Source organism: Trichoplusia ni, chromosome 16, assembly GCF_003590095.1.
Source record: "Trichoplusia ni isolate ovarian cell line Hi5 chromosome 16, tn1, whole genome shotgun sequence".
Taxonomy (NCBI): domain Eukaryota; kingdom Metazoa; phylum Arthropoda; class Insecta; order Lepidoptera; family Noctuidae; genus Trichoplusia; species Trichoplusia ni.
In genome coordinates, this window is record NC_039493.1 from 5,001,265 (window position 1) to 5,020,372 (window position 19,108).

The following is a 19,108-nucleotide window of genomic DNA, read 5'->3' on the forward strand; positions in this document are numbered from 1 at the left end:
AAAATATGACTTAATTATGTGGAGGGCCGGTGATTACTACTTAAATACCGCGTTTTAATGATTAACAAACTTTTCGACCTTGTTTTAATCAAGATTGTCTTAGGACTCATGTCATTTAATTCCTTTCCTTCTTAAAAATAGTATGATATTGTAGTAGGTGCCTATACTTATCCTCGAAAAAAAATATCACTTCAAATGAATAGACAACACTGTTAATTGAATACTTCCAAAGCAAATAAACAACAGGGACTTCATAATGGGCTCTTATTAATGCTTATAATTAAAACCTGGTGATGCATGTGCCAATATTTTGCGTCAAACATTGATTTAAAAGGATTTATGTATTACTTTGATTGGCCGGGATGGCGCGGCGGTGAACACAGGCCCAATTTATTAATATTTAACAAGCTTACCCATGTTTGTTGATTTAATAAATAATTTTGGAGATGCACCCGATATTTTTAATGATGATAATAATTTATAATCAATATCTGGGTGAGTGTTTGTGCTGTTTAATGAATGCTTGAACAGATTTGGATTATTTAATGTGATGTACTTTTACAAATAGAAACAACAAAGTATACCCTCTACTTAGTTAAAAAAGAACTAGTTTTATGTTGTGTCCTAACCTAATATTTTGCTGGATTTGTAGACCTTCTTTGATTGTCTTATCCATTCTTATTGTATTATTTTATTGAGTTCTCTCATTTATAATTATTTGGGTTAGTCTAGTCCTGATTCTATGTCACTTTAGAAAATATCTACCTTCGACAATGGCAAGCAAAACATTATTAAATAGCCATTATTTTGATAGTTCATATAATCGAACGTCCAATGCTATCTAATTTATATACGGCACTTTGAAAATTACCTCCATGTGCCTAACGTAAAATTTTAATATAACGGTCTCATTGTAATACGGTATTATCATAATATAAAGTGTATCACTTCCAATTTTAAGATTACACTTACGGCTGATTATTTGCGTAGAAATCGCTTCCATTATCATATTGAAGGAATGCGAGCATGCGACATGCGTGCCTGTGCCATGCCAGTTTATAGCAAGTGGGTACTACCGAGAATGAAAACAAGTGGCTAAAGCAGAACGGTTTCGGTACCAATGGTTGATAGCATTTCTTATATATGGAATAATATCCCTTGGCTGTTATAAAAGGAAAGGATGATCTACTTTGAGACAGTTTTGTCATTATAACATTCCATTAGCTTGCAGAATGATCACTAATATGATAAGTGGATGGGCTTTGTAAAGTCCAGTATAGTATAGTACCGGTGTCACGTCAAATGGACTTACTGGAATTCGATTATTACTAAATTAGTATACAACGAACACGTAAATAACCAGCCAATTGCTAGTCGGATTCGAGACACTGATAGTTTCGTACAAAAAGGCTTAAGATAAACAATAAGGGTGGTAATTTAGAGGTAGGTATCAACAAATTTAGTACATAATCTTACTATCAAAATAAAGTACATAATCTGTAAAAAAATCAGTAGGCTAACTATCACGGTACAAGACATATAGGCTGATGACTGACGGTGATGCTTCAGAAAATAGGTTCAGTTCCTCCAGAAAAAGGTTCCTTCACCACGGTACAATCAAATTATAACCGCAGTGAAAGTTGTCAACTTAACTGTTAACTTAACCACCTTAAGTTTATTTGGTCAACTTTTCGTGGTCCTAATAATCAATTATAAGTAACAAACAATAATAAAGTTAAACAATTAAACTTGAAAGTCCCAAAATGTTGTGTCGCAAATACGCTCAAATTATTTAAACGAATACTTAATAATAATTTTAAAATGTTCTCAAAGGGAATAATAATCGCGAGTTCTCTAATTACGATGTTCTCAAGTGAAATTAAACAATTTCCTGATCAACGTTTATCCTTACAAGTTACTTAAAGACACCACAGAGTGTGGGTACCTTATGTTTTGCAGGCGAGCAATTTTCTTTTTTTTTTATAAATAAATGCGGACAACATCACATACATTGTTCTGAACCCAAAGTAAGTTGCTGAAGCACTTGTGTTATGGAATTCAGATACAAAGAAGGTACCACAAACACCCAGACCCGAGACAATGTAGAAATGTGAATTTTTACATTGACCCGACCGGGGATCGAACCCGGGACCTCAGAGCTAGCGACACCTTGAAACCGGTGCGTGCGCCACTTGACCACGGAGGTCGTCCACTTATCTTTCTAACACTCTCCCCTCTGTATTTAGTTACTGGTTTGGTTACTGTGTCTGTCACATACGAAACAGTGTTGGGCTATCGATAGTAGATTGGTAGCCATCTTTAAATAAAAGTCTCAAAGTTATAATGAACACACATCTTAAGATTTTACACTAGTCTGGATCAATTTAAACTCTCAGCCAACAACCTTAGTAATGGCAAAACGGCTGACGTTCCACCATAATACCGCTACCATATTCAATGAAATACCTAAGTAACTTGTTATGTAGTACCATCCACAGCCAATCCTAAACGGCGTAATCGTAAATGCCGTTTGCAATATTTACCTTAAATAAAAATTACCGAGTTCCTCAGCCGTCATAGGCGTCAGAGCTTCATCTCTAAAAGGCTTCGAGTAATTTCCTCTTTCTTTGATATTTCCTCAAGTTAAGTGACATTTTGATATTAATAGGTCCTTTGTAGGAGATATTTATAAACAGGATTTGCTTTTTACTTCAAATTTGGCAAAGTATTAGGTCAAAGAAGTCCAAATATTTCCGAGATGTTTGCAGCTTCGGTAGAGGCCTTTAATATAAGATGACCGTGGTCCTGAATAACAAATGTAATATTCCATTTCCTGCTTATACTTAAATTGTAAAAGTACTCTGTTTCTCATTCATGTCCGTGTTGTTATTATACACACATTTGCTGCTAAAATAAAAAAGACGATAAACCTTATCACATTTATAAGAAACATATATCCACGTCACGAACCCAACTTGACAAATGAAACAGTCACAGTATCTTGCGTCAAATGATTTCCTGCCCTCGTATCAAGGCATCGGTCCTATCCTAAGTTACTGGGCCTCAGTTAATCACCGGCTATAGATTCACGTCACCGCGGTCACTGCAGCGCCGTCCGACATCCGACGTCCGACCAAACATGACGGATCGCAGTCACGATAAATACATACACTATTTTGATTAATTGCCCCGTCGATGTTATTATGGGACTATTAATTACTATATGGATCGTGTTTCTGTGTATGCAGTTAATCTAAATTTGCATGTCAATGTTAGTATTGCGCTGAATTGTAATTAAGTGTTCTGTTTATGTACTCTTGCCTGTTTGTTTCGATTCGTGTGTAGGACGTAGGTATGTTATTGTTATTAATATATCCAGCTGATATTGTATAAGTTATGTGTAGTCCTAAAATATCAGCTTTTATAAATGTTATGAGGTTAGACCTCAAAAAACATTACACATCCATGTTTCCTCTCGGGCCTCGTAAAATTAAAGCTGGACACAGCATCTGCTAAAAGTTAGGCTGAACATAAATGAGTTTCTATACAACCTCTTTGATGTGTGCTCGCTGGTTTGCAAGTATTAAAACGACTACTTTTACGACTGGCTGGTGAGTAACGAATGAAAGCTTTCACTCCTTCCATTTTCAAATAAGAGCGGAAATTACGTCATCGGACACTGGTTTATTTTTTAGTAGGTACTCGATGGGATTGATCCTGCACTTTGAAACTCTATTCCGAGAGTTTCACTATCAACATAAGTAAAGAAAGCAATATGAAGCACGTTTTGATTGTGATTTTGTTTTTGGCGGAAGAATATTTCATTTTCGTTAAAAATCATTGGATATGAACGATATAGATTTTCAATCTGTAAGGCAATAAATCGCGCTAAATGTTAAACTGGCCGAAATAAAATTACTGATACCATTAAAATATTATTTTATTTGCTGAAAACACGTAATAAATGATCGGATCAGTGTGCTGCGGATATCGGACACTGGAGGCTTCGGATCGATTAGTGATGATACATGATATTGTGCGGATAATAACTGCAAGCGCTAGTGTTAACCGCAATTTCCCCCAAACCTAAAGGACTTTGTTTTAAATTCTATGTTACAGAACTAGGAATTTTGTTGTTTTTTTTTTTATGTACGTATGCTTTTCGTTTGGAGCCTTAACAAGTTAAACTATGAAAAATAAAAACTGAGTTTCATGCCAGCTTTGTACGACAACGCTAAAAAGTACCTAAATCGTAGCCAGTCTCATCGCATCCACTGATTAAAGGGAGGTCGAGTCTAGTGGCATTCAAGTCTGTACATATTTTACTTAAAAATATGGAAGCAAAATTTGACAAACATTATTTACCGAAACTCAAGTACCTCGTACCCACATTATGTGTCACATCTTCCATAAATTTCTCAAAGAAAATTACCACCGCGACATCGAATGAATCAAGGCGGATACTCTCGAGTTTCGGATAGACGCCGCCGACCCGCCGCGCCGCGCTAACGAGCCAATCCCGAAATGGAAGCGCTCACGCGTGCCCGACATCAACGCAAAAATCAGATATTTTTGACGTTTATACCCGACTTTACACAGACTGGTTTCACATTTGCTACTTGATTGGAGAGCGGTATGTGCTAATCGATGTTTGTTTTTTCTGAACCAAACTTTATGTCGTCTTTTCTTTCTGCGTAAAATTTTACGTAGAAATTAAAATACTATATTGTATTGTACCTATAATGTGTGGTCGGTTTCATTTTACATTTATTGTGCCATTTCAATACTTTCAATTCATATCATTTTTCGATGAACCCACAATAAAATAAGCCCAATCACATTTCATAGATATTACTTCACAAATGGTTGCTCCTGGCGGTCCCTCGGGTGCAATCCGCACAACTCTTATGACACCCGGGGGGAACAGATACGACAGATCTATTTATACCACACATACTAGTATGAATTCAATATCACTCGAATGAGTAAAAGTACTAGGAATGCATATTTTCAAGGAAGCCAACGGTTACGCCTATTTTATAAAGGAGATTAGTCGGAAACAGCCGACGAACCGACATAAAATTACTTTTATAACTTCGTTTAGTGAGAATAGCTTACTGCTTGGATAAGGAAGTCAAGTTTCGCTCAAAATTTTCTTAGGGGATAACGTTTTAAGAAAATATTGATTTTGGATTACATTTTGACAAGGATTTGCTTCGGAAGGCTTTCCGGCAATTCGCCGACATTAAAATCTAACGGGATTATGAGGAGCGGCAGCCTTAAATTCGGAGAAAAATAAAAATAGAAATACGAACGCATAAAGAGACCTGTATCTTTACATTCGTATCTTTCAGTCGTGCTATTACTTTTCCAACGAAATTTGCATGAGACATGGGAACTACGTCTTGTCCCTGATTCGCAATAGCTTCCGTTTGGGCCTGGACAGTCAATTTGGTCCCAAACCAGCGAGTAAATCTGACTGTATCGGAGCGCAGTCCATTAGAACGTCCCGCCGATAATTCAAGTCTGACAACTGCATTACAGGTTCCGTTTGGACCGAGATAAGGCCTTGGACCGCATACAAATGTAGTTTGTGATTAAGCAAAAAGGCTCTACTGTATGCAAATTTTTCAAAGGAAGTTCTTACTGAGCTGCGTCTAATTTAAAACTTCCTAGAAGGGTTCTGATATCATTTAACAGAAATGGTTTGAAGCAAGTGGAAGCAAAATTTTTTGAGTTTACATTTCATTTCTTTGTTTTTTCTTAACGCATAAAATCTCTATTTGATTAAACAATATACTAGGAATTATATCTTCATGGAAAATTTTCGGTTCAAGTGTTTTTTTTTTCAATGATATTTTTATTTTTTATTTTTAGGCTCATCATTATATAAACAATGGCGCTATAAACGAGTAAGTGTCACGGTGGTGCGGTAACTGCACTGTTTTTATGACTCCCACTCATAAAGGTCGTAAAAACATAAAGTTGAGGCAAGAAATAAGAGGATTGTTTCCATCGTCAGCCAGTAATAAAGTAAACTTAACGCGGTCCCCGATCTCGTTAGAATTTTTAATTTAGCATAATTATCATTGTTATATTAACGAATCCAATTAAATACAAATTGGAACTGAAGTTTTCCTTCTTTCATCTTATAATAATGATTAACCTTCATCGATTCTTATAAAATATTTTCTAATTATCGAAGGTCATTCGTTTATTAACTACTATTTTCTTTCTCAGTAAAATTTCTATTCTCGTAACCTGACAGTATCAAATTGACGTTGATATTGTTTTCAAGCGAAACCTACAACCTATATATAGTATGACTATGTCTGCCATGAGAGGAATTGCTAGAATTTCATACGCAATATATGTTTCCTCGAACCCTGATACTAGTACGCAATCACTCATGTGTTCAATCGTGAACATAAAATGTACTAGCTTAAAAGTACATCGTATACAAACAATAGGAAAGAAAACAATGACAAGAAAAACGGTATGAGTTTATCAAATAATACTGTAAAAATTTCTAAAACTTGGCAACGCTTCGAATTTAATATTACCAGTTGACCGAACAAACAAGAAGGCATGGACTTGGCTCAGTCTCTACCACACTCGGTTTATACCTACTTACAAATTGTTTGAACGCTTTTATCCAAATTAACTTGGTCCGCAAAGGATTCCTAATCAAAGTCCACCTGGTAACAGCTTTTCCTATTAAATATTATTTTTTCAAACAATTTGGGTCGACAATCTAATTTATACCTTAGTCTATTATGTTATAGACTGTTATTCATTGTAATTAAATGTTTACGGTCACCGATTTCCTGGTGTAAATACCTTGTGGTGGCTTAGAAATTTGTGAGGCATTTTCCTTTTGTTATTAATTTAGTAAAATTATTGCTTTAATTTCTAAAGTCAATGTCTTTGGAAACACGCGATGTTTAAATTAAAGAGCTTTGTAAGATGTACGAGGTTACCATATTGAGCCATGTTCTGTGTGTACTTAAGACCCACATACTTGACTGTCTGAATTAATAATTACATATTATAATGTGTACACGTGAATCTGAATTGTGTTTGTTTTTATAAGATTTACATACATAGGTGCAAGAAGTGAGATCAATTAGATTCCGTATATCCTTCAAAAAATTGATATGTTTCGTCTTTGGAATTTATCATATTTAAATCGTGCAATAAATAAGCCTGTTTTGTCATTAAGGTATGAATAAATTCGTTCATCGGTGTGATAGCGATACAGATATAATAAAGATATCTATGAGTTACTGCTCTCTCGATTCAGCTATTAATTTTATCATAATGACAGTTCGAGTAATTGACGGCTGGACTCATTGTTATAGAGTGGGGACTTGGCGGTGCTTTTCTGTGCTCCCAATTTATTCCCTAATGAAAGATTACAATAAGATGCCTTTATGCATTTTAAGCAGATTACAATTGGGCCAAAGTTAATAAATAACAATAAACGAAAGGATTTAATTTTACTTTTTGGAAATAGATTTCTCACACACTGTCTCATGCTTTTAAATTATAAGCTTACACATTTGTTTTTATTAAACTTACCATTTGTTGTGTAGAAATATAAAATTCAATTTCTCTAAGATGCTAGTCGTTGGGTTAGAGACAAAACCTTGTTTACTTTATAAAATGACTCAGCTTGTCTCTCCAGTCAGGTCCAGGACAGGTGTTTGTATTTTCCTCACAACGTCTCTTGTATACCTAAGTAAAGTAAAGGCAACATCTCTGTCTTGTCACAAGTGCATTGACCTCGACACAGCTGTGAAAAGACTATGAAGACTTCATATGTGAGAATTTTTTAAAGTTATAATCCACTTCCAATCTGTAAAGCGATGTGTTAGAGTCTAATACTCAAAGTGAATATTTTAAACACGAACCAGGAATTACGAAGATACTACCTCTAATTAAATATAATATAGCGCAGGCCTCATTAAAACCACTTATCTGTAGTGCAAATATGATTAGTTCATGGACTGCATTAATCGAGAGGCGTTTCAAATATTCAGCAGGAGTTTGAGAGGGGGTTTCACGCCGCTTTAATTGAATCAAATATGTATACAGGGGCAAGACGCGGACGCCAGATGAAACTCACTGGGACCGGGGGTCATTCCAGTTATTCAAACTTTACTTGATATTAATTTCGTGAATTTATAAACGGTTGGCTGCGTTTTTAGTGAGGTGATGCAGCGTTTTAATTGACTGGGTCTTTAGCAGTCTGTTTTTCTTCTCTTTGTGTTGACAGTTTCAATTAATTCATATTATTGGCAGTCGGATACTGTTAAATAAAAGTATTGTATCATTTATAATGTTTCAAAATCAGGTTGAGCCTTTATTATTTCTGATTTGAACTACTTACTACTCATTATGTGCAAACAAGGAGTGTCAAGTAAAAAAGTTTTTAATAACATCATTATACGCATAGCCTTTCTACCAAAACACTGGTATATATTTGTGGCGCCATCGCGCCGGCCGCCAAGTTAACGAGGTTTCATTAAATTCTGTGAGTGTTTATGAAAGTTTGACTTCATCTGAACTTACCTTAATGTCCCCGAGCGCCGGCGATGCTGCTTCAAAGGACACTACAGACAGCTAATTAAATGATGTTCAAATTGAAAGCGATTGAGCTTCCCGAATTATGAGTTTCGTCTGAAATTATTTAAATCCTCCTTCCCTTTTACCTTAAGATAAACAAAATTTAATTATGAGTACTCAGCCTTAAATTAAGGAGTCTATAGGTATTCTTAATGTTTTGCATTTTATCTAGAAAAAAAACATTTCTGTTTAAATTCTTAATTCTTATTCTTTAAGCAGAGTATCGAAACAAAAAAAGCCTTTAGTTATTTTATAACAAGCTGCATAGATTTTATTACATTCTAAATTATCTGTTATCCATCACAAGCAACCCTTATATAATTTCCAGCTTGTTGTCCTACACTAAATCATTGTAACATTCTAAATGGTCTGCTACGGACACTTTTACGACTACTTTCAGACCTCAACAGAATGCTCGACGAACCGCGTTTTATGTACATTACTCTAAATAAATCTTAAGCTAGGTTTAGGTTAACGGGGAGCGCATAACTTATACACTTGTTCTGTGAATACTCAGTGAGGATTGTTGTAGAAGACAAAGAGTATGGAAGAGAAACCGAGACTGAAGAAAACGAGATCAATGTTCGTTTCTGCATTATAATTCTGCCTTCTATGGAAAACCACAAGCAGTATTCTTAAAACAATAAATTTTGCCTCTACACAAGAGGTCAGCTAAAACTCATTGAAAAATGTGCCAAATCCTGTGTGATAAAATTTTGAACCAAATTTAAAGAAAAAGCGCTTTTAGTAGATAATGGTTCTATAAAATGAAGTAATATTCCCAACACGTATTCAGTTAATACGTGAAACCATAAGTATAAGCAACCAACAGTAAAAAACTCTAATTGTAGGTAGGTACTACGTGCGCATAAAGCTATAACAATGGGTGGGAGATGAATGTGTGCAAAAACGTTAAAAGATTAAAAAATCATAATAAAGTTTAGGTTAAAAAATAAAAGAAGTTTCGTATTCCCAGGCATTAAACCTGTTCTCATAACAATTACTTGGAAGTGCTCGAGCCACGCTCCGAGCGTAACAATCGCTTTATAGTGCTCGAATTATGCTCGCGAGACGAATGCTTTTATTAAACTTTGTAAAGTTCGTCAAAGACGGTTATGATTTTATCTCTGGTGTTTTATTTGAGTGAGTAAAGTGATTATATTTTTTACAAGTTGAAAACTTCGGATGGCAATAGATAAAAAGATTAAAAACCTAATTTTATTCATGGCTGCAGAGAATATGAATTCAACTTATAAGAAATTTTAAATATCAGAGAAAAAAAACGATTTGCTAAATCCAAATTATGCTAAACGCTAATACGCATAAGGGAATTGGATAACGATTAGCATCGTATGTGTGTCGTATCGTGAATGTATAACAAGCCTATTGCCTTAGAACACAATGTAAAATATAAGAAAGTATTTTGGCCGAGAGCCGTGAGCTGCTGAGCCTGTAACATAACACTAGAGGTATCAGTGGCAGTGACAGAAAAGGGACGACGGTTTTGTTTGAACTCGAGGAAAACGCTCATGAAATCCTATGTCAAGCTTACTTTTATTTTATTGGTTCGATAGTTATAATACCCTCAAAGAAAACATTTGTTTTTACATCCAAGTGGAAAAGGCTGTTGTAAATAAAATGTGGGCTGTCCCCTTATAACGTCAATATTTTCTAGTTGCTCATGTTGTTGCAGACGTTTTGAAAAAGAGAGTTCCTTCTACAAACAGTGTGTTTACGATCTGTGGTTGTAGCAGTTTGTTACGTCATATTAACATGACGTCACTCGGCGTAAACTTAATTAATAACTAGAAAGTTATGCACTAATTACTGAACATTCTGGTTGTGTGTAGTAAGATTCTATTTCGCTGAATATTAAATGAAGATTTCCCTAGTGTGATACATTAAAAAGTTATCAAGTTAGCAGGGGGACGATACACCAAGTTTCAGCAACTGACACGAAGTATCTTTGCATGCAAGAAAAACTTTGTGGAAATAATAATAACAAGTTTGCAGGAGTTCAGAAACTTGCTTCAAATGTTCATACAAATTGTGGATCTAATTGACAAAGAGTCTTGCTGTTTGGAATAACATTCCAAATGATCTTCGAATATGTTACAGATTAATAAAAATATTTTGCTTGTGAACTTTGTTAGTCATATTGCTGGTTTATTTTTTAACACGAGAGCTTCAGCCTTTCCGAAAATATTTACAAATATTGAAATCTTTATATATTGGTACATCCATCCAACATTGTTATTTTATACCATTAAATAATACAAATGTACAAAAAAAGAATTTCATATACAGTTGTGTATTATTCCACTAGCAAGTTAGTAGGCAAACAGAATACTGTTGGTACGTACTCAAGCTTTTTAAACGATCTAAAGGCAGTTCTACTTCACGAGTCCTCGACAAACGTCGGCAATTTGCGTCGAATAATGAGGAAATCAGAATTATTAACAGTCACATTCGTTCGCTAACTTTTTATTCCGCAACTTCATAGCGGCTCACTCGAGTTACAGAGTTTTACGGTTAACTAAACTGTATCAAAGCTGGTGTTTCAATTATTGCTGATTCAAAGATCTTTTGATTGGGAAACATAGTACTGGTGGCTGGTACCTACGTATATTTTTGATCGTTACTTAGTAATTAAGGAACCGCAAGTCACTCACGTACACGTGACTCGTTCAAGCGGAGACACTTGTCATGTCGGCGCGGACACGTTTCGTATTGCCGATTTGAAGTGGCTGCCTCTATAATGACACTTGACCGTACTAGTGACGACATAGTGTATATTAGTGATGAATGACAATTTAGATTTGATTTGGAATTAGAATTTTCGATTTTCAAACGTTTTCCAAAATAAAATGAATGATTATTGGCAACCGATTTCGAATCGAACCAAAAGGAGGAGATGCTAAATTCTTCTGTAGTTTGTCTTTTTTATGCTTTTTACCCGGAGCTTCTTAGTGTATCAATCTCTTCTTCTTCTATGAATCTTCATATCTGTTCTCCCAAAGAGCGGATGCGGATTGTATCTGGTAAATGCTCCATCACAATTTAGATTAAATTTCTCAACAATGCCTCTGTATGTTGTACCTGTATCCAATGCAAGCCTTTAAAACGGACCGGGTTGCTTCCCTTTAAGTTACCCTACACCGAATAGACATAAATACACTCATTGTAAAATGGTTTTCCTTTGTCAACAGTTGTGTGGCAAGACTGGCAGGTGCACTTGACATCGACGCCGTCGGAGGCGGGCGGTCCGGCGCTGCTGACGTGCGCCGCGCCGGCCGCGCTGCGCGAGCACGCCTCCGTCGCCGCCTGGTACCGCGACGACTCCGTGCTGCCCGCCGCTGACCATATGTGTAAGATGCTATGTTGTAACAATATGTCAGTTAAGCTAGAGGAACCGAAGATAGTTTCGATGTTTTAAGCAATTTTTATGTGCTAGAAAAGCTATCCAGCCTGTCCAGTATAACATGTTGTTGATAAAAGGAAGATAAAATCAGACAAAAAAATGATTTCCCCTCACTAAAAGTATCATTATTTTATAAAACGCTCCGAAAGAAATCCATCAATTTACGAGAGGCCCTTGGGAGAAATGAAAAAGTGATCTAGATAATCCTTTCTCATAGTACCGGCGACCCTTTTAAAAACTAATTTATTTTTGTTTCTCAGCTGGCCCTACGCTCTTGGCGGACGAAGGTTGGAAGCTAATCATCAGAGCAGTTCGCGCAGAGGATGCAAGAGCACAGTACTCATGCTCAGTACTGGACTCATTAACTGGTGATAGACGACGGAGTACACCGATCAATATAGACGTTGCTCGTAAGTTTACATAGTTAATTTAAATAGAAAATTCTATTTAGTTTGTTAAAACCCTTATCTCTCTCGATTTCCTGAGTCGAGAAACTATCTTGGAATATTAACAGAGCAACTAAATAAATAATTTACAGTTTTTATCGGTAAGCTAGAAGAGACTTTTAGTAGCACACATCAAGGCAAAAAGATAAGTCTAGTGATTATATCTAAGAATTTTGATGTAGCAGAAATGTTTCATTTATCCCGAATAGCTTAATATACTAAACTAGCGTCAGTTACTTTTAAGAAAATCTTAATATCTTAATGTAGAAAACACTTTTCTTCCCAAACTTCTTTATCTAGTCCATCAATTTTATAATTGACTTCAGAATTGTGAGGATATGATGGTTGAAATTTGCTCCTTATACTAGTCACCTATCACTATCAGCAAAGAATCTTCCTAATGTGCGTTGTGTATTAGCGATGAGCGTGGCGTCGGCCCCGCGCGGCGTGCAGCACGGCCAGTGGGAGGCGGCGGTGCGGCGCGGGGGGGACGTGGTGCTGCCCTGTCTGGTGCACGCCAACCCGCCGCCCACCATCACGTGAGTACACCGGATAATACCAAACAAGGCATTACAGTGACATTATTAATGTTTTATTGAAGACTAGCTGTTGCCCGCGACTTCGTCCCCGTGGGTAGAAGATATAAGTTATGATTTAGGTATACCTGCCAGGTTTTTTTCACATTTTCCATTGTATCTTAGCTCCTATTAGTCGCAGCGTGATGGTTAAAGCCTAAAGCCTTCCTCGATTAATGGTCTATTCAACACAAAAAGAATTTTTCAATTTGGACCAGTAGTTCCTGAGATTAGCGCGTTCAAACAAACAAACAAACTCTTCAGCTTTATATATTAGTATAGATATAGATTTGTTTATGTAGATACATTACAAATATTGTACATACCGATTTTAGTGAGTCACACGAGTAGGTGCTGCTTTGTCTATTAAGTAGACTAAAACAGACTAATTAAAATGACTCCAGCGTTTAAGCAATTCCTACAAACCAATTCACTTTGGATTATCTTCGAATTTTCCCAAAGTTATTTTTAGAACAAAATCTCTGAATTCAAATAAGAGTATTACAGAGTTCTTACACATTATTTATTTAAACCATTGTCAGAGTAAGAGGAAGAGACAAATTTTACTTTTCAAGTAAAGTCCTGAAATAAGTTTTTCAGACTAGTTAAAGGTATTTTGATAAAACCAAGACCAAAAATTTAATGTTACGACAATTTAGCTTTTTTCAAAGCTGAACTTTTTGTCGTTTTTATCATAAGTTAGTAAGCTAGAACGTATAACACACGAAAATTAGTTTATGATAACAATATCGCAGTAATAGAGGTTTACTTTATTTTTATTAGAGCTAGACCATGGAGAAGGCAATAGCACTTCAGACATTCCCTCGCCGTTCCATTGTGTGGTAACTGACAGAATTACCAATTCATTTGCGTTATCTCGCTGAAACAGAGCAGGGATCGCCAACCTAATGTAGGCAAGGGATGCCCAGGGGTGCCGTAACTACACGCTTAGAAAAATAATGAGGCAATACGAAGCAATAGTTTTAGTTTAGAGTATATTTAACTGACGTGACAAAGAGATGGTTGTGTGTGCCCAATGTGGGAAAGTACTTGCTGTAAAAAGAACGACATATTTGGTACATAGGTACTAAGTATTTCTTCTATTGCAATCTGTTTTTAAACTTTTGCAGCGCGTCATAACTAACTGGATATCGAGAATACTGATTATATTTTGTTTGTTTTATTTATTGTTATCAATTTCCAACATCGCACTCATGAATTTACCTCAGTATATTGAGTAATACACATAATAACTCACTTTTCAGTCAATGTTTAAATAATCATGCCTTTATTCTTTATTTCATCGTGGTACTTCCACTCTGCGAGCCCACTAGTAAACAAGTACTTCAGCAAACAGCTTCACAATCATACAAACCGAGCGTTGTTTATAAAACGAAAAATCCCTATCTCAAAACTCTCATTCAACGCACGCTGTGAACTCAACAATTTGACGCAAACAAACCAGGCCTAGCAATGTAAACTGCACATGACGAAAACATAAAGCGGTGTCGCGGTCGCGTCGGTATCGTGTTGAGTGCGTGTGACAGGACGAGCGGCGTGCGGGAGTCGTGCGGGATCGAGCGAGGGTCGGGCGAGGGTCGTGCGGGAGTCGTGCAGCTCGTGAACAAAAATCACTAAATGCAACTACCAGGAAAAATTGCCAGCCACGTCTAATACTCTTTGGAATGTTATAAATATTTTCTCTGAACTAGTTTTATTATTCATATTATGACTAGAGTTTCCAACATTTATGGAAACAAAAGCACAGAAAAGGAGTGTGATTAAGAGGATCTACATCTTATTTTTCTTGATTAAGACATAATCAAAAAAATACAAAAGTAATAAAGTAATGGTAATTAGTTACAGCCTAGACAACAACCAAAAATAAAAATAACATTTAAACTCTACAAAAAGCTTTAACGAACATCAAAAATAAACATTAATTACGAAAAAACTGAGTGACGGCAGGATTTTTAGTGGAAATATAAAAATAAATGCGGTTAGTGGTTGTGGGCACTTAAATCTGTGCTCTCGGCGAGTGGTGCACGACTGCACGCCACGGCCGCCGCGCGGCGCGAGCTTTGTTGCTGAAATACGATACTGCGCCGTGCTTCACACCACTCGGCTGCCGGGACAACATATGACCTGTGCACTTATGACATGTGGCTGTGTGTGTACACGGTGGAAAAGCAGTCAAAGGAGCCGAATGTATGAAAAAAATCTGAAAAAGTGTAAATTTAAAAAATTGTTTTCACCTTTTATATATAAATATAAAATTGAAGTGTCTGTTTCTAATATGGAAAGAATCGTTTTTTACTATATGCTTCTGAATATTTATTAGTCCGTTTGTTGCAGCTAATCTCTGAAATGGCTGAACCAATATTGCTGCTACTTTTACTGGCAGTTAGCTCATTGAATAGAGACTTACTAAATATAGTTTTGGGAAGTTATTAATAGGGAGTAACTTAATACTTAAAGTACTTACTACTTTACTTGAAATTCCACGCGGATGAAAAGGCGGGAAGTCAAAAATAAAGCTCAATACACCTGAAAACTCGAAACAAATGCAGGAACACGAGCTCAAGGACCAGTCCTTAATTGATGTATGATCACATTTTAAAACACAGACCAAAGTAACATACAGCAGTCGAAATAGTTTAACTGTGGTATTAAGCCGCAAGTGCTGAACTCACAAGTGTTCATCTGTTCCAAGTTTAAGTAGTTTAACTTGTAGTGGTATGTCCGAACTTTGTTGTTCAAGAGATTTTCAACTTATCGGGATTTTAATCTATGTCTCTTTTACTAGTTTAAGTACTCGCTTTGTGGAAATGAAATAAAGATTTCCCGCGTGAGGAACCTAGCCTAGGGACACATTCAACACTTTTTATTACGAGACACGAAAAAAAGTACTTATGTTTGTCACTCAATCAAGTAGGTAAAGTAATAACTTGGGAACTAGTACTAAGGAGGATACAAAAAATCCCTAATAAAACCTTCACCTTAACCTAATTCAAATTTTATTTTCCACAATTGAAAATAAATATTATCTTGTAAACAACCTCAATGAACACTTCGAACTCAATAAAAGTCCTATAAAATAACTTCTCTTTGTTACTAATAGCGTATTATTACATTGTACACTTCTTCTTTTTCTTCAGTCTGTTACCTCGTACCTACTTACCTCTGGGCACTAAATCAGGTATATTCCAAAACAAGACTCCTTACTCAAATATCTCTAAATAATGTGCAAACTTCGGCATTAAAGACGCTATCATTATTTCTCATGGCTTGTAAATGATGAAACACTTTCCCGTATTTATTAGAAATTATGACTAAAACTAATACAACGTCTAGAGTTGTACGAGAAATTTGTGCAGTAAACTCTCAGAGAAGAACATGCGGCACTTACAGCTTTAAATTATAATTATTCTGATCAATATAATTATACTTTTTTATTAAAATCAAGTGCAGACTTCACTCTGACATCACACTATTACACAATAACACTTTATAACGTGACAGACCGCGCTCAATACTTAACAGTGAGTCCTCAGCCATATAATTGGGAGCGATGGGTTCACAGCCAACTAGCGGCAAGGGTTAAAATCCTTGAAAAACAAAACCACGCGCGTCTGGGGTTCAGTGAGCGTTACAAAAACTCCTCGTGACACGCACGGTAATTTATCACACTTGATGTGTTGCCGCCGCCGCCGCGCCGGCTTGCTTGCCCGACACTTTTTGCTTTACTAGATTTGCATGAGTTACCACCTAAAGAGTTGGGTGTTACCCGTGTAACTAAGAACTTTGTGTTTGGATTGCTTTATTTGTTACTTGCTTTTATTTTCTCGTACTATTCGAAGATTATGTTTCATGTAAACCAAATGGTTTATTAAATTGGCTACATAGTATCTTTGTTTTGATATCTCATCAAACTTTAATTTTTCTATGATCACATGTATGACAGAGTCAGTAAACTTTAATTTTATCTCTTTATTCAAGACCCAATTCATAATAACTGATCAGTTCACCTTACACAATAAGTAATTCAGTAGACCATTCCAAGGGATTGTTCAACTCCAATCCAACGCAACTACCAACAAATCGCATTGGTACAAAACAAACAAAGCTTGCAAAGTCCATTAGGAAGCTAGCCCTGCAATATTCAGGACGTCTCCAGTTTTGACGCGGACGCCGGCGCGCGTTCGTTTGCCCTCATTAACCCTCGGCTGCGGCCGCCGACCGCCCTAAGTAAGCGCGGTTTACATGGGTCTACTTTATCTCACATGCTCATTCAATTTGTGTGCCGTGTGTGACGTAGAGGGAGTTAAAATATATTAATTTTGAAAAGTTATGTGAAATTATAAAATATATTTATGTGTATGATGCGTTCGGACATAAGATCCAAATGGATTCCTCTTGTTTGGAAACCATATTGAAGTCTGGTACGTCTGTACATATATGGAAACTGTTGTATCGATTTTCGTACGGTATATTTCCGACCAGCGATTTGATATTGAATGACAAGCAACTACAGATATTCGATAAATTTTGACGTAACGTTCGCCCAATTGATGTCTAAAACTGACATAAAGCGATCACCAACTTGTCTACTAGGCATACATAAGCACAGATAATAAAACTTCCGAGTTATTTCCTCGCTAAGACGTAATTACATAAACTTGCCTTCCGCCTACATAGGGCGCAGTAAATAATAATATCCTTCCTTAAAACAATTGCTTCTTCCAACTCCAACCGACCTTTGTATTCTATTGTCTTGTATAGAACCGAAGCATCTATTAATCATAACTTTGAAACTAGGGATTCAATTCTTGTGTAATTTATTGTAGTCTGAGCCAAAGACTGTGTAAGAATAAACAGTCTTCCATTTGTTGTAATGTTAGTTTTAATTATTATTCAAATTGTAAACTTTTTCACCACTATATATATAATACGCTACAAATTGTAGAAAACTCTATCGTTTTTCATTGTCTAGTTCACAATTTTTTATTATTATATTATTTATTTCAAAGGAAAACCCGTCGAGCCGGATTATTATGACGCGAAAAGAGGGGTGTTTAAAGTTTGGCAATTCTATCTGTTTGTCTGTCCATCTCTCTGTCGCATCATAGTCTATTTTATAAAAGAAGAATTATGTGTAAGTGTGTTGTTTGGTAAAAATCGGTCGACCTGTTTAAAAGTTATGGGGATGGAATTTTTGGTTTTTACTGTTGGGGTGTTTAACTTTGTGTAATTTCATCATTCCCTTTTAAAGTATTGCTGTGGCGAAAGAGAGACAAGACTCTACGCGTGTGATGCGCTGATTCGGTTAAACAACGGCCGCCAGCTACCGGTAGCTCACCAGACCTATGTCAATTTCGGCAAGTTAACAACAAGTTAATACCCCAGACATGTAATTACTTCATTACTTTGTTCGTATCCCCCATTACCATGGCAACGATCGTAAATAAAAGATTAGATTGCTTCATCTCACAGAGTTGTATTAATCAAATCTTATAATTGCACCTACAGAACTCTAGTCTATTATATGATACAGATCTTTATAGTTTACTTATTCCTGACTAGCTTTGGTTCTTGTTTCGGCAGCATGTCATAGATAATAACAAAAGTCTATTAACAAGGATAGTCGAAAACTTGTTTAATTATACTCTATGAGACTATGACAGACTTCTTTATAAATGAGTTTTAGAATTGTTTATTTGTCTAATAATTTATCTAACTGATCAACTAGAAAATGGCTCAAATTACCAATTTTGTGCATATAAATTAGTTTGTAAAATCCATTATAACCTTTCTAAGGAGAGGAAGCATTGAAAATCAATTTATCTATTAGCTAAGAGTATTCACAGACACCTAGCACATGGAGTGCAGAGTTCGGGAGTTCGGTCATAGACAAAACTCAGGTACTTGCCTAACTCTATTTTATGCTACGCGGTAGTTCTAAGTTTGAGCTGGTGTTAGCACTAGCCCCGAAGTTTGTCGAGATATGCTCGGAACTTGGCGAGAGCTGCTGAGCTGAC